The following is an 11883-nucleotide window of genomic DNA, read 5'->3' as shown; positions in this document are numbered from 1 at the left end:
TTATTTTTTTAAAAGAAGGAAAATCAAAGGTTAGACTTAGCTAAACACAGTTCAAGATTGGCTAGCTATAATTATTTGGTTTTTTGGCTTTATATGCATGTATGTATCATGTATGTATGTATGTAAATGTAGTTCATATTCCAATATACATTTAATTTAATTGTATGTCAAATTATGAATTGCATTTTTCTTACTTTTTGTTTAGTAAGTCCAGTCAGTCAGTACTATGCTCTACGTTGGAATTCTGCTAATTTTACTTGTGTAAATTATTTTACATAGCTTTCTTTTTTTAATTGTAATTGTCAACTATTTTTATTTTTGAGTGGTAGACATTTTAAAGAGAAAATATATAGCACTTGACTATGCTTCTATCATATATAGAGTAATATGATTTTATTGATCAAATACTTATTTTTAGATTGTTGTGATTCTGGAGAAGTTCTGAGCCACAATCCAATGCAAGGAAAGGCAATATTCATCCCGTGTCAGTAAACGAATCTACATAGTTATGTGAGCAATGAATGAATCCAATTCCATGCGAGAAACTCCACTGCCTGTCAGGTGGCACAACCCAGTTCCTCCGCCCTCTTCCTCATCTCCTCCCCTTCTGTTGATGTCATTAGACTTTTGACATCTTTTGCAATGGTTGATGAAGCCACCACCTCATGGTGTGCTGCCCATTGCTTAACAACCACACCAACTTTTAATATGTCTGTTACCAGAACTGTGTTCTTGGGTTGATCCAAGTGCATCAGCCAGACTGCTATTGGCACTCCCATGGTGATGCTCTCCAAGCATGAATTCCATCCACAGTGACTCATGAACCCACCCGTTGATAGTTGCGCCAAAATTTCAAGTTGAGGTGCCCAATCTCTCACCACCAGTCCAATTCTTTTAACTCTCTCTTCATAACCTTCTGGCAGTGCTTCTGCTCTCATGACATCGCTTGCAAATATGTCTCCTTTACCGGAATCTCTAAACACCCAAATGAACTTTTGTCCACTCTATTCCAACCCCATTATGGGCTCTTTGATCCATTGATCTGTCATCGAAGTTGTTGTTCCAAGCAAAACATATAACATGGAATGTGGGGCTTGTTTGTCAAGCCAATCCAAACATCTGTGTTGCCTATTTGAGTTTTTGTTGCCATCTACTCTTCTTGAGTTCAATGGCCTGGATCGCCCATAGCTGCTTGTCTTCATCAATCAGTACGTCCTTCAATAAATCAATGTAGGTACTTTGATTGATCTGCACGAGTTCATGATAGATCCAGATGTAAATTTCAGGAAATTAATTTGGAGGGTGATGAAATTTAGAATCTCGAAAGGGTAACAAACTTCAATAGATGGTAACCCCTATGGTTCGTCTACCTGGAGGATTTTCCCATCATTTGCCATCCTTCAAAGAAACAAGCGAACGCACTAATGGTGGTGAAAGAATAGGATTCTGAATTTGGTGTGGTAGCGATGTCCTGGACCACATAAGCCATGAGGGCATCGTGGACAACTATTACTTTTTTAGTCGTGGAAGAGATTTAGTGTAAGAGTTCGGTCATGGGGTTGCGGAGATGCAAAGAGGCTTCGAAGGATGGTTGAAGATGTGATGGAAATTTACATGGGGCGTTGGGGTTGGGTGGAGGAGAGAGAAAAGGAGGGGTAGGGAACTCATGGAAATTGATTTGGGCAAAGGAAAGGCGCCATTGAAGCAGAGTTTAGCTTGGTGGATGTGGGTAGTGAAGGATGCGTAGTGGACCTGGATATTGTAGGAGGAGATTAGGCAGGAGAGCTGGAGGAGTTGGTTTCTCACGCCCCAAACTCGCCCCTAAAAGTTTGGGCATGACCTACTCAGAAACTGACACTTAACCTGGTATACATAACGTATGGGGCCTGAACGGAAGCATTTAACAATGTACAATAACATAAAACTACATCCATCGAGCTATTACTATCATGCCAGGATCACAAACTTTGCATCGGATAGATAGACGCATAGTAACGTGCATCTAAGAAATTAGTTATGCATACATATATAATTGCAAACCCAGCCCCATGATTGGGCATATAACAAGACATTGGGGGAAGGAAGGAGTTATATGCATTACAACTTTAGACAGACAATTAAAACACAAAGCTGAAAGCTTAACAAAGCTCCATAAAATTTCACAGGCTTCATTTAAGTGCCTGGACCCCCCTGAGGCTGACAAAAGAGAGACAAGCATCCATGGTTATGACTGACCTCCAAATGGATTACCTACAGAATCAGACAAAACACAGAGTGAGCAAGGCTCGGTGAATAATAGTATTTAAACAATTCGATACTCAACTTAAAACATGATACATATCAATGTGCGTGTAAATGCAGAGATCATGTGGTTTATTTGATTTTGTACTAGTTTCAGAACGGCCTTAGGCCCAACCTTTAAACATGATGGCTTTAAGCCCTTGAACGGATTGGCATTGAGCCCTTAAACAGAATGGCATTCAGCCCTTATCAGAATGGCATTAAGCCCTTATCAGAATGGCATACAACCTTTATCAGAATGGCATTAAGCCCTTATCATGCATGTATGAACTCAAGAGGTGTCTCGCACGGATTCTAGAGGTGACTCACATTGTAGCACTTAGTTTCGTACAACATTTTGTTTCAAACCATAAAATACAGATTGGCCATAGGCCCAGATATCTTCAGAGCAGGCTAGTTTCAGAATCTTACAGAGTTCCAGAGTCATGGGAAAGTATACACATCCTTTCCATCATTCATTCACATTCTTTGAATCCTTCACACAGTTACATAATTGACATGCGATAACAGAATGTTAATGGCCATCATTAGCTGTAAGTAGAGCGTATGTTACAGATTGACACAGTTGTCTTGTGTATAACAGAACATTAATAATAGTTGTTTACAGAAACACATGTGTCATTACAGCACTAATCATGGGGACGGACCAATTCACACCATAACATGGGTCATATAACAAGGTTATTGATATTCGATTCTTTGACGTATAAGGCAACCCATGGTTCTATCCGATTATTCATTTCGATAATCCATTCTAGACAGATATCTATGTCATAAAACATGCGTCGAATTAACCAGATTATAGGAGTCCATAATAGGACATTCAAAATATCCTGTTTCCGTAAGCGGGGTTTACATCCACAATTCCTTTTTTCATCAATCAATTGCACAGTATTAACAATTCGTATGTAATTCTTATGCGGAGTCCTAAGTAACTTACAGGTTGTAGCACATTAATGCTAACTATTAACCATAACCAGAATGCAGAGTAGTTCCAGAGTCATGTCGATGTATACAAAGTCTTTTAACGTTCTCACCGATTTCTAAACAACATAAACGTTAACGTAATTACTTGTAAAGAGCAGAGCGTTAATAATAAGAATTATTAATGGTAGTAAACATACGATTATAGTACTACTACTCACAGTGCTGGAGTGGAGCGTTAGTCCTTGCCGGAGTGTGCCCTGCACACATACATAACTCACAAATTAGTTCATTTTTCTTTGTTGAATCATTTCTTGACTCACTTCGCTTCAAACAAATTTTACAAATATCAGAAGGCATCAAATATAGGTTTTAAAAATATCCGAGGGTTGGGCACGCAAAACAGAACAAACCATTTTTTCCAGCATAGGCCGCACGTATGGCTGTGAGCCCTGCACATGCGGCGGTTGGTCCCGCACGTGCGGCAGTGAAGCCCGCACGTGCCTTTTAGACAGTAACCAAAGGTCCAAAATTCTTCATTTCCTGCACGTGCGGCCATGACTCCCGTACGTGCGGCTGGGGTTCCCACACGTGCAGCCATGACCCCCGTACGTGCGGCGATTTGCTGAATTTTGTAGTCCAAAATTCAGTAGAAGTTCCATTCTTTGTAGGTATTTTTAGGGCTCAAAACTAGTCCATAAATTGCTAGCATGTGGTCCCAAAACTCACATGAATAAGAATTACAACACATACATCAAATTAACATAACTAAAATCTTTAACCTCTAAACTTATGAACACAACCCAATTCCACACTATCTCCAATTTCCTCACCCATCCACACACACACACAACCATGTAGCCAAGTAGATAGGTTCAAATTTGACAATTAAGGAAAACAAGATAGATTCTCATTAGATACCTCACTAGATAATTCAATCTCTAATCAATTCAACACAAGAAATAACAACTCAACCAACCATTAACACAATAATATAGAGGAATTCCTTCCCCATGCAAGAGAGGGGTTAATAAAAAAAAACGAGACATACCTTGAATCAAGCTTCCTTCAACCTTCTAACCAATTCCTTCATTGAACTTCTTTTCAAACCTTCTCCTCTCTAGTTCTCTTTCTCTCCCTCAGGAGCTTCTCTTATGATGGTTCTCCATCAAATGTTCAAAGGCAAAGATATTTATATAAAGGTGAGTAAAGATGAAAACTAATTAGTTTAATCATCCCAAATCAAATTTTCACAACAATGCTTATTATAACTTAAAAATTATGCCGATCTCATATGTAAAATCAATTTCGGATTATCAAGCCTCCACGGCTCTCAATTTCTGATCCAAACATTCTAATTGTAACAGATCTTTCTCTTGTTGGACAGATATGCATTCATCAACATAGGATTCACTTAATCAAACTTAATTTAACATCAAATTTCACAATAAGCATTTAAATGCACAGAACGAGGGGCTGAAAGCATACCAGAAACTTACATGAGGGTCAGGTCATTACATGGTTGAGGTGGCTTTGGCGTGGAAAAGGCATCATGATTATGACCACTTGAGCTTGTTTGGAGTCATGGCTTGGTTGTTAGTTATGAACATCCATGGATGATTATAATTTCTGAAAGAGAGTTTCTCAATCTCCTCTCTGTTTGAAATGAGTTGGTTTCTTGTATACAAATTTGCGAACAAAATCGTCACAAAAATGACACACAACACTCATAGGGGTGTATATTCAGTGTCTTATGATGTTTCTGTGGCATGATTTCTGTGTCCATCCTTTCTATGATGCTTTTATTTTTTATTCTGGTACTAATAATATATGTTAGTGTATTAGCTGTAATGTTAGTGGATGTTAGCTTTAATAATGTTGCTTTATTGTAGTGCCACTTTCGGCCAAATGTAACTCCTTTCCTTTATAAAAGGAGCCAACTAAACATAGTGCAAATACAATATATATACACAATTTATTATCTTTTATCTTTCTCTATTATTCTAACATAGTATCAGAGTCGTTGTAGAAGACACTGTGTGGTCGTGTCAGATCGTTGGAGAAGACACTGTGTGGTCGTGTCAGATCGTTGGAGAAGACATTGTATGGTCGTATCGGACCGTTGTAGAAGATACTGTGTGGTCGTGTCGGACCGTTGTAGAGGACACTGCATGGTTGTGTCGGACCGTTGTAGAAGACACTGTGTGGTTGTGTCGGACCGTTGGAGAAGATTTTGGCGGTGCATCAAGGGGCGACTTAGGGAGTGCGCCATGGGGTGGCTTGGGTGGTTTGCATGGTGTATAACCATGCTCCGTAATATATGTATAATATCTTCCCTCAAATAGGTTTGAAGATAGAAACCTATTTGAGGTTGAAACAAAGAAATTGACAAAGTGGAGTGGAATGACTCAACATAGAGTGAAGATGTTAAAAAAATGGTTGAAGGGTGTTTTTTTGTTTTTTGTTTTTTTTGGAACAAGTTCGAGTTGTACAAGAAAAAGTAAGATAAGAAAGGAGAATAGAAAAAAATATATATAAAATATATAAAATAAAGTATATATAAAATAAAATAAAATAAAGTTGACTCGTAAGAGACATGCCTAGGTGGATGGAAGATTGAAAAAAGGAAAAAGGTTGAAATATTAAAAAAGTGTTGTAGGTATGTTGGTAGTAGGGGTGTAATTTTGGCCTGGCCTGGCCCATATTGGGCCTTGCGGGCTTCCGCCAAAAAATCGAATCGGGTCGGCCCGGCCCGGCCCGACTCACGGGCTAGAAAACTAGGCCTAGGCCCAAGCCAAGGCCCAGGGATATTCGGGCTTTGGGCGGGCCACGGGCCTAGGCCTGGGCTCGGGCTTTGGATGGGCTTGGGCGGGTCTAAACAATTTTAATTTTTTTTTCCACCAAAATTTTAATATTTTCTATTAAAAATAACACTGTGTCTTGAGTGGGCCGGACCCATGGACCGAGTCGGGCTTCAAAATGAAGGCCCTGACCCTGACCCAAGGCCTCGGTCTGGGCTTGGGCTCAGACTTTAACGGGTTGGGCCTATCTCGGGCCGCGGGCAGATTTCGAACCATGGGCCAAAATTACAGCCCTAGTTGGTAGTGGAAAATATGGGTGTGATTAGAGAACATGGGAACATGGGTATGTAGGTTGAAATATTAAAAAAATGTGGGAAAGGACCTGAGAATTGGTTGTTGCGTAAATCTAACTCCGTGAGTGATGAGAGGTCTTTGAATGTGTCTAGGACTGTGCCCGTGCATCTGTGACAAGAGTCCTCATTGGCGATGTACATCTGACTGTAAACAGGACATCAAAGTTAAACACAACCTTTTCATTCACCTCTGACATTAGTTTCACAGTGTTGATTGGTCAAGATTGGCCTCACGACGCAATCGGAAGCAGATGGTGTAGGCGATGTAGTCGGGAGAGACGGCGCCGGAGCGCTAGCGGGAGGTGACGGAGGACTCAATAGCGAAGGAGACAGCGCCGGAGATGTCGGCTTCGTGCTTGGAGCCGGCGCCAGAACCAGAGCAGGTGGAATAGCTGGCGGAGGCGACAGTGCGGGAGGCGGAGGAGATGGTGGAGGACTCGGCGGAGGCGGAGTAGCTGGTGGTCGGATCAGGAGTTGTCGGTGGTGCTGGAGTTGAAGTTGGAGGAGAAGCTGTAGGCGTAGTAGGAGTAGAAGCCGTCGGAGTCGACTCCACTGGTTTAACGTGCGCACTGGTTTAGACGAGTGGGATTTGTGTCGAATAATTGGGTAAAGAAGAAGGTGTGCACAGAAGACTCCTTTGTAAGAACACACATTTGAGCCAACCCATGTGGACAAAATCCTCAATGGGTCATCTGTGATTGCTAATTTCCATGCTTGGAGAGCAATGTAAGCATTGTTGGTGCTTGAAATTGAGGACCCAGATAGACTCACACAGTGTCTCCTATTTTATTTTATTTTATTTGTCAGTTTGTTTTCACGTTTTGTTATTCTTTCTAAATTCAAGTTAGTTGGCACGTATCCTTCTTGAGTTTGAGCTGTAATGTTAGTGACTGTTAGCTTTAATAATGTTGCTTTATTGTAGTACTTAGGCCTCGTTTGACAAGAGGCTATTTTAGCCAATTAGTCAAAAAGCTACTAAATTAGCCAAAAAGCTAACAACCCATACCAAAAAGTCAAAGATTCTCTTTTTTCTCTACTTTTTGCACATCTTTTTGTAATTAGCCAAAAAGTCATCCCAAACATACAAGTTTTTTTTACCTACCTTTTTAGCCAAATAGCCAAAAAGTTACTAAATTAGCCTGTTCCCAAACGAGGCCTTAGCTTCTGTTTTGGCTTGGAGTACTCGGTAAGTTTTTATGCTTTACCATCCTTGCATGCGTGTGAGTGACTGCCATGATAGTATGCTTACCATGAGGCTATTTGCTTATGTGATATAACTGCCTGAATGCCTGTGGGTGAAGGTTGGGTTATTTGAATTGGAACAATTCATCAAATGTGTGTTTTAAAGCCCACTAGATAGTGGCAAAATCATGTTTTCTAAGCCCACTTGAGGGTGGCAAATCCACGTCTTAGCCTACTTGCAGGTAGCACCATCAAACCATTTTCAAAATAAACAAACATGAAGTGTTTTGTTCCAATTCAGACGATCCAGTCTATACTTGTATGCTGTGTCCATCACATAGTAAATCTAGGCTAATAACCGGAATAAGACCGCATAATGTTTTCAAAAATAGATATCATGGTTAGTAGAGGCCGATCTTTGATCGGGCGAGCGGGGGTGCTCACGAAGTGACCTTCCCCAATCGTACCCAAGTTCCCGAGCTGAGGCAACTTTGGTGATGACGGACACGTGGCCTTAGGCAAACGAATCAGGGTTTCCTAAATTTCCCCAAAATAAAACATTTAGGTAGCGACTCTGTATCTGGCAAAGCAGTCCATGTTTGGCACTTCTTTCAAAATCTGTTTTCTCAAAACGATTTGCCGGATTTGGACTTTTTGGTTCAAATTTAGAACCGTGACAATTTGAGAGTCTGAACTGTAGTGAACCCCAAATGAACAGAACGGGACTCATCCCTCCCGGGGCGTTCGGGGACGTCTACAGTTTTTGGCGACTCTGCTGGGGATTTAGAGAACTTGACTCGAACTCATGATATCTGTTTTTTGACTACACTTGTGTGTTTCTTTGCATTGCATTTGCATTGGTGCGCCTAGGACACCGTGTTTGCCATCTGCTATTCCTGAACGGTTTGCCGGAGGCTTGTCTTGTCAAGACATGACCATAAAGCTGACCGGTTGTGGGCTCTGCCAGTATGGGAACACAAACCCCGGTTTTACCGGGGCACCCTTTTTGACCATTCGACCTAGTGCATATTCGGAATCCATAGTGACCATTCCAAACTAGGACAGGTTGCTTACCCGATATAGGTTGTTTGAAGCCACTGCGTGCGTAGTGAAACCCTAGCTCCTGACAAAATAGGACAGGGAAACCCTACCCCAACATAGGGGTGTTTTGGCTCTCACTTGTCTGCTATGTGCTTTTAGAGTGCGTCTCTATAGGAATGCATGTATCAGTTTGCAAGTTTGAGTATCAGGTCGGCGGGCATTACTATCAGTACTTAGGGAATCAGTTTTACCCGAGGGTATCAGATTTGAGGCAGAATTTTGGGGCAAAAATCAGTAACGAGTACAGTCATTCAGCTCTGCTCATATGGGTTATCGTGAAATCAGGTTGAGATGCTCTTTATTTTCCCTTTTTGCTAGGGTAGTCCTGGAACCATAGCTTCAGAAGGCTCCGATATTCCTTGGGTACACCGAACTTGTGTTGATAGACTTTGTTGGGTCAGAGATTCAGTTCAAAGGCAATCAGTGTTCCTTTACCAGAGGCAGGGTGAAAAGGTCGGTCAGGCACAGACCACCAGTACAGCAGCTACCAGCTCAGTGGTCTTTGAACAGCCAGGTTGAGATTTCTGAGCCTACTGCAGACACAGGTATACCAGTTGCTCAGTTAGATCAGGGCAATATGTCGGGTCTGGAAGAGATAGTGCGCCAACTCCAGGATAGTATGAAAGCCATGCAGCAAGATGTTGTCCGTCAAGCAACAGGCTATGGTCATAGCCCAACAGGCAGAGACAATTGCCAGGTTAGAGCAGCAAACTGGAGTATCTACTTCACACCAGGCTCCTCCCCCACCAAGAGTTCCCATACTCGGGGAGGCAACCCACGTCCAGGAAGATACGGACATTCCAGATGGGCCAGTTCCGCCCCCAGTGCTACCCCAGCTGTCTAAAACACCCACCAACCTGCCAGACTCCTCCTTTGAGTTCAAGACGGACCCCACAGCATTGAAAGTGAGCAAGCTTGAGAAATTGTTCAAAAAGTCTCAGGGGCCCCACTCTATTCCTGATATAGAGGATGGTTATACCGACTTAGTGGTGACATTACCGGATCGGTTCAAGATGCCACATATCGATCGATTCGATGGCTCTGAAGACCCAATGGTGCACCTCCAACTGTTTTCTGATATTTTGAGGCCAATGGGTTTGACCACAGCCCAGAAATTGTCACTATTCGGCCGAATCCTGTCTGGGATAGCCGCAATCTGGTATGCAAAATTGGAGAACTCTGTGAAACAGAACTGGGAAGGGCTGGCTGAGGCCTTTATTGCTCAATACTCCTACAACACACAGATTGAGGTCACAACTCGTGATCTCGAAGTCACACGCCACGAGCCAAAGGAGGGTTTCTCAGAGTTCGTGACAAGATGGAGAGCAAAGGCCTCAATGATGACTACAAGGCCTTCCAACAAAGATCAGATCAGGATGATTGTTCAGAATCTGCATGGCAAGTTGCTGCAAAAGATGGTCGTTCTACCTCTGTTTACCTTTCCAGCCCTTCATGAAATGGGGGTTCAAATCGAGGATGCCATCAGACAAGGGATCTTTGCAGAAGATAATGAGCCTTCGAAGAGAAATGTTGCTCACAGTTCCAATGCTACTACTGATGGTAGCACAGCTGCGAAATGCTCAGAAGTAGACACTATCATCACTTCCCTCAATGGCCAAGAACCAACCACTCCAACTCGGCCCCAAGCCCGAAAATTCCATCCTCTTTACATGAGTCTTTCCCAAGCTTTGAAAAAGCTGCAAGAAGAAGGGCACCTAGAACTCCTAGAACCCCAACCCCTTCCAAATCCTCTTCCACCAAGATATGACCCAGCTAAATACTGTACCTATCATCAACAACACGGTCATGATACGAACCGTTGCATCCGCCTCCGTCATAAGATTCAGGATCTTATTGACGAAGAGACCCTAGCTCCACCAAAAGAACCTCAGGTTAGTGCTAACTCGTCATCTCCCCACCTCAACCTCATCCATACACTACCATCCACCTTCGACCCCAGCATATACATCACCCCAGCGCATCTACCCAAGCCTGAGGTGTTCATTCCAGAAAGCATGGACTTATGCATGATGGATGCACCTGGACCCCAATCATCTCAAACTCATGAGCCCACTACTTCTGAGCTGAAGAGAATGATAGAAGATCTTCAGAGAACTGTGACAGATCTGGCCTCCGGGACATTGGCTTCGTCATCAACCGCATCACATACCAGGGAGTTCATGTCAAAAGGCTCCCCAGTCTTGGAACGGGCTGCATTTGAGGAATGCCAATCCCTTGGCAAAGTGGAGGCAGACGGTAAGAACAAGGTAGGGGCAGGCATTGGTCCCCATGAACATCTTCTGTTGGCTGTTGAGGTTTTGAAGGCCGAAGGACTAAATAAACAGCAAGTGCTTACAGTGGTTGCAAAAACTGTGGATGATATTTTTGCCACTCAAGTTGGGGGCAGTTTGAATCAAGGGGCAAGCCGGGAGAAGGGTCGTTGTATCAGAAACGTTCATTTAAGCTATAATCCTGCACTCAGAAGAGATCAACAAACCAGGCCAGCACCTGCCAAGCCCTTTGCTGGTGCGTCCAGCAAAAATCCACAAACTTTGAAGTACCAACCCCGAGGTCAAAGGGTCTTCCATGCCCTCCACATGCCTTTGTCCAAAGCTTTCCAAATCCCTATAAGACAAGGCCATCTCAAACCCCTTGAGCCTCGGCCTCTCCCGAATCCTCTTCCGGCTACGCATGATGCTACCCAATACTGTGCCTCCATCAACAAACCGGTCATGGTACTGACAATTGCTCTCGTCTTCACCACGAAGTGCAAGATCTGATTGACAATGGGGTCATCCTCCCACCAGCTCAGCAAAGTCTATCGCCACTGGATCAGTGAACTTGGGGGATAGTGCAAATATGTGATTAGGGGATGAACCACCTGCGGGCGGTACTCAGTTTACTCCAGATGTGGCATGGGGTACGCATTGTTTTGAGCATTTGCGAATGATGGTTTTTGTAGCTTCTGACTTGGGTGTTGAGTCAATTCTGTGGTTTTGTTTTGAGTCTGTCTCTTTGTTTTGAGTCAGTCTATTTTGATTAAGGGTCTGTCTTGTTGTATCGAGTCAGTCCTGTTGTAATAGAAGTCGGGTGATTCCGGGGGGTGTTACCTTGGGCGTCACCATTTTGCTTTATGTTTGTCTTTTTGTTTTGTTTTGAGTCTATTTCTGCCAGGGAGCCAGTTGTGCCAACAGATTTTTGAATAAAACAGCAGTGATCTT

The 11883-nt window shown here is 42.8% G+C and overlaps 1 long non-coding RNA gene and 1 pseudogene across 1 annotated transcript; both read right to left on the bottom strand.

The window, feature by feature from the left end:
- Window positions 1–294: 294 nt before the first annotated feature.
- Window positions 295–1637, bottom strand: LOC114322315 (zeatin O-glucosyltransferase-like; annotated as a pseudogene).
- A 319-nt stretch (window positions 1638–1956) lies between these two features.
- On the bottom strand, window positions 1957–5774 carry LOC145801483 (uncharacterized). Its single transcript, XR_014343069.1, has 3 exons — window positions 4277–5774; window positions 3447–3485; window positions 1957–2250 (listed from the first exon to the last, which is right to left on the bottom strand). It is a non-coding gene; the product is annotated as an uncharacterized LOC145801483 (long non-coding RNA).
- Window positions 5775–11883: the final 6109 nt, after the last annotated feature.

Source organism: Camellia sinensis, chromosome 10 (genome assembly GCF_055761805.1).
Source record: "Camellia sinensis isolate YWXY chromosome 10, ASM5576180v1, whole genome shotgun sequence".
NCBI lineage: Eukaryota > Viridiplantae > Streptophyta > Magnoliopsida > Ericales > Theaceae > Camellia > Camellia sinensis.
Note: the sequence above shows the minus strand (reverse complement) of the source record. Positions and strands in the feature narration are given on the sequence as shown.